Source organism: Lissotriton vulgaris, unplaced genomic scaffold, assembly GCF_964263255.1.
Source record: "Lissotriton vulgaris unplaced genomic scaffold, aLisVul1.2 SCAFFOLD_4499, whole genome shotgun sequence".
Classification (NCBI taxonomy): Eukaryota; Metazoa; Chordata; class Amphibia; order Caudata; family Salamandridae; genus Lissotriton; species Lissotriton vulgaris.
In genome coordinates, this window is record NW_028246882.1 from 124831 (window position 1) to 129954 (window position 5124).

Below are 5124 nucleotides of genomic sequence, written 5' to 3' on the forward strand. Positions count from 1 at the left end.
GTCTCTCGGGTTCTCTCTCTGCCCCTCGCTGGCAGGGGTATGGTGACTCCTTGTAGATTCTGTAGCTTGTGTTTCTCTTTCCCCACCTTCTCCTCCGTCTTCAGAGGGTTCACTCGTGCTTTCCCCACTGCAGGGCATTTCTACTTCGACTCCAATAGGTGTCTCCTCCTCCTCTGCCTTGGGCCACTTTACAATCCTGTTGACTCGTGCCATGCGGTCTTGGGACCACACTTTGCCGTCGCTGAGGAGGGCAGCTCTGCCTCGAACTTCTTTGACTTGTAAGGGTTGGCTATATTTGCTTTCTCCTTTCTTTTGTAATGTGGGAAGCTTGACTCGGACCCATTCTCCTTCTTCCAGCTCGGTTTCCTTAGTGTTGCGTCGTCGGTCGTAATGGGCCGCATATATCCTTTGAGCCTTCTCTAGGTTTTGCTGGACTACCGCAGGGGACCACTTGCTGGTTATCGTTTTTTCCCTCCACACCACGTTATCCCTGGTGAACGGGAGTCGTCCTCTCAACACTTGGAAGAGGCTGTACCCCACCAACGTGGGGGTGATCCTATACGCCCACAGCATGCTCTGTACTTCGGTTTCCCAGTCTTTTCCCTGCGTGATGGCTGCTTGTATGGAACCCATCAGCACACGGTTGAACCTCTCCACTTGGCCGTTACACGCCGGGTGGTAGATGGCCGTGTGTTTCGACTCTATTCCATTCCTCTTCATGAATCGTGTCCATTTGTCTGAGACGAACTGCGGTCCGTTGTCACTAAGTATTGTTTTTGGTATTCCTTCTCTCAAGAATAAGGAAGTCAAGAACTCCAGCACCGTTTCAGTGTCCATAGATTCTTGTACGTCGACCTCCGGCCATTTCGAATATTTGTCTATGACCACACACAAAAATTTATTAACTCCTCTGTTATCCAGCACTGGTCCAAGGATGTCAATTGCTAAGTTTTCCCACGGGTTTTGGGGGTTCTCGAACTTTCCTAACGCTGGTCTGAGTGGTCGGAGTATTTTGTCCGCTCCTTGGCATTGTTCACACTCTCTCACTTGCCTTTCTATTTGGGCATCCATGCCGGGCCACCAATACATTTGCCTTACTCGCGCCTTGGTCTTTACTATGCCCAAATGTCCTTCATGCAGTTGTTTCAATAACGTGGGCACGAGGGTTTCAGGTGGAACTACTCTTTCTCCTCTGTATAGAAAGACTCCTGAATCGCTCAGGGACAACTCTTCCCTTATTTCGTAGAACCTCCGTGCTCCCGCTGTGAGCCTCCTTTTGTCCGGCCATCCTGAGGTGATGTGTCGTTTCACTTCCGATTTCTCCGCATCTTGTTCGTATGCTGCTGCCCATTCTTGCCTGCTAATGGTCATTTCATTGTCACTCATGCTTGCTACCATCTCTTCTTTGTCCGGATCACTCTCCGGAGCATCCTCCATGGCTGATGCTCTGCTGAGGTAATCGGCCACTCTGTTTTGAGTCCCTGGTAGATATTCTACGTCATACGTGTAGTCCAACAACTTGAGCGTCATTTTCGCTATTCTTGGGGTCGCAGTGTCGTGACCAGAAGACGTCAGGACCTTGACTAGGGGTTTGTGATCCGTTTGGAGCTTGAACCTGGTGCCCCAGATGAACTGTCGGAATTTGCCCATTGCCCAGGTGACCGCCAGCATTTCTTTTTCAATGATGCTGTATCTTTGTTCCGTCGGGGAGAGGGCACGTGAGGCAAAACTGATGGTTTCTACAGACCCATTCTCCCTTTCCTGTGCCAACACTGCCCCTAGGCCTTTGTCGCTTGCGTCTGTAGTCAAGATGGTGTTGCCGGAGGGAACATACCCTTGCAAAGGAACAGCTTCGCTGATGCAGTTCTTTACCGTTTCAAATTCGCTTTGTGCTTCAGAGTCCCACTCAAACTTCGCCTTGTCTCTGATGAGCTGTCGCATCCTGTAAGTTTTTGTGGCAAAGTGTCTCACAAATCTACTATAGTACTCGGCCATTCCAAGGAATGACCGTACTTCCTCCTTGGTATTCGGGGCCTTGGCTTCTTTGATGGCTCTCACGTTCTGTTCCTTTGGAGATATGCCATGTGTACCGATCTCGTGTCCTAAGTACGTGACTGAGGGCATCCCAATTTTGCATTTGCTCCATTCTGCTGTGAGGCCTTTGTCTTGTAATACTTCGAAGACTCTGGTTAGCTTACTGTCATGATCTCCCTTGGTGGATCCCATTACCAGGATATCGTCCTGGAAATACTGTACTCCGGGCATGTCCTTGAACAACCGATGCATCAACTTTTGAAAGACCGCAGCTGCTGATGCTAGACCAAAGGGCATGCGGCGGAATTGATAACACCCAAAAGGTGTGATGAAGGAAGTGTACTTTCTACTTGTAGGATGCAGGTCGATTTGGTGATAAGCTGACGTGAGATCTATGGTTGAGAAATGGTTGATTCCTTTGGTTCTCGCAAGCATCTCTTCGATTCTAGGCAGGGGGAACTTCTCGATGATGAGGCATTTGTTGAGTTCGCGGAGGTCCACGCAGAGACGGACCTTCCCATTTGGTTTCTTGACTACGACTAGGGGGGACAACCACTCTGAACTGTCCACCGGTTCTATGATGCCCTGTTTTTCCAGTCTCTGAAGTTCCTGTTGCACGGCTTCGCTAGTGGACATGGGGATGTTCCTGACTTTGTGGGTCACTGGTATCGCCCCCTCCTTGAGTACCATCTTGTGCACAAACTTGTCTAGTTTCCCTACTGTTCCTCCAAATACCTTGGGGTAGGCAGATTTCCATTCTTCTCCGTTGGTGATAGGCCATTCGTCCGTCAAAAGGATTTGTTCTTTGCCCCCAGGGTTTAGTACGATTCCGAGGTACCCTGCATCTCTCCAACCAAGTACAGAAGGACCTTTCTCTGCTACGTACAATGTGCAGGTGGCTGTTCTTCCTCTGAACTCGAACTTGAAATCGCGACACCCCAACATGGGGATAGCGTTCTCTGTGTATGAGACTGCACGAATGTCCGGTGGCCGCAGATCAGGCCCTACCACGGGTGCGAAATCTTCTTCCCATATGGATCTTTGCACTATCGTCCAGGGGGAACCTGAATCGACTGCCACATGTACTTTCACTCCCCCGATGAGCATATCCGTGCGGGGCTTATGCCTACGTTTACCTGCCACATCCAGTACTTGATCTTCAATGCACAGTACCATTTCGCCATCCTCCTGATCGTCTTCCTCACTGATTTCGGATGTCGCTGATTCTACACACTTGACTGTGGACTTCTTCCCCTTCTTGCGGCATACTTTTCCAAAATGGCCGACCAGGCCGCAGAACGCGCATCTGGCGCGAAATGCCGGACAACATTTATCCTGAGCCGAGTGCGCAGCGCTACCACACCTATAGCATGAGAATTTGCTTTCTGCAGCAGGGCGCCCTGTTTGTTTCCCTGACCATTTGGTTTCTCGCCTCTGTTCTCCGTATACCCCTTTTTGTTTATTGGTGGCTGGGGCTTCGTCGATCTTGTTAACCATCAGCTTCTGAGTGCTGTCTCGTTTGGCTGCATCTGCACAGCGTTTCGACATCTCCGCCTTTTTCACCATGGCTATGACATCTTTGAGCGATGTTTCATTTTGTGCCCATAGTTTGTCTTGGACATCTCTGTTGGTGGTATGCATGACTATCTGGTCCTTTATGTATTCGTCTTGCAGTACTCCATATTGGCACGTGATGGCCAGGCGTCGTAGTGCGGCCACGTAGTCATCTATGGATTCGCCATTTTCCTGCTTCCTTTGCTGGAAATTGTAACGGTCTATGGAAACACACACTGCTGGGCGAAAGTGGTTGTCTAGATCTTCTAGGGCATTCTTGAAGACATCGGTCTCTGTTGCACCCCGTTCCTTGGGCACGATGTTTGTGAACACCCTCACCCCTTCCGGACCCAGGTTGTGGAGCAATAGCCTCTTTTTCCTCGCTGGCGTGTATGCTTCTCCATTTTCGTCCTCTAGTGCTTCTATGTAGTTCCTGAAGTACTCCCTCCAATCCTCCCATTTCATCTGGGGTTCCCCTGGTCTCGGTAGGAATGGAATGGGGGTCATCAGAGCTGAGGACTGGTTTGCCATCTTGGCCTCGCCTCTAGGAACTTCTGCTTGGGCTCTGGGGCTGTCGGGTGCACCTGATGCTCCTGCTCCCTGCGGTGTCTCCTTGACTTCTGGGACTACCTGGAGCGTTATCCCCTATCCCTTGCGTTGGGTTGGTGGCTTGTACCCCCTCCTCTGGCGTTTGGATGGTGCCTTTGGTTGCCAGCGTGCTGGGTATCTGGGCTCCTTGTCCCCTGGACAGCACTGACCTGATTTCTGCTTAAGGTGTGCTTCCTGCCAGTTGTAGGGGTGCGCTGCTGCCACGCTCTATGCCTCTGCGTCTTCCTTGCTGCTCGTGGTTCTGTACTCTGGGCCTGGAGTGTCGCTGGTTCTTGGATCAGTGCCCACTGCAACTGTGTATGGACGATGGTTGATCCCAGCCTCGTCGCCAATATAATGTTGCCTCTTTCGTCCCCCACACAGTGCTCAGAGCCGCTTCTGCTTGTGAATATGTTTATTCTTCAATAACAATAACTCGCTATGACATAGAGGTAGTTGGAGGTCTCTGCAACTCCGTGGCATCGAGGGGTAACGAATACAGCACCCACAACGAGCTGCTCTCCATGTTCTATGGCCCCAGTGATGCCTGTGGTGACAGGAAAATCATGACAGCCTGTTGTATCTGTTCCTATGTTTCTTTAAGTAGCTCGTGTATTGCATTCCGTCATGTCTTCCACATTCCAGGTTCCTTTCCAGATGCGTTGCAGTTGGTCTTTGTTCCTTGACCTGACAGCATCGCATCTGGATCTTTTGATTTCTGTGGGTTATTTACTTATGAACTTATTTATGATAATAAACCCTTCCTGATTAATTCTACTTTGGTTTATGTTGTCTGAATTACAATACAGCTTCACGGACATGTCCTCGTTTCGGAATAGAAAGCAAGGCTGCCAACCGCAGAGTAAAGCACAACACTGCCATCTAGTGGCCAAATTTCAGAATAGCACTCGCACAATGAAATCCACTGGCAGCAAAGTTACATGTTAC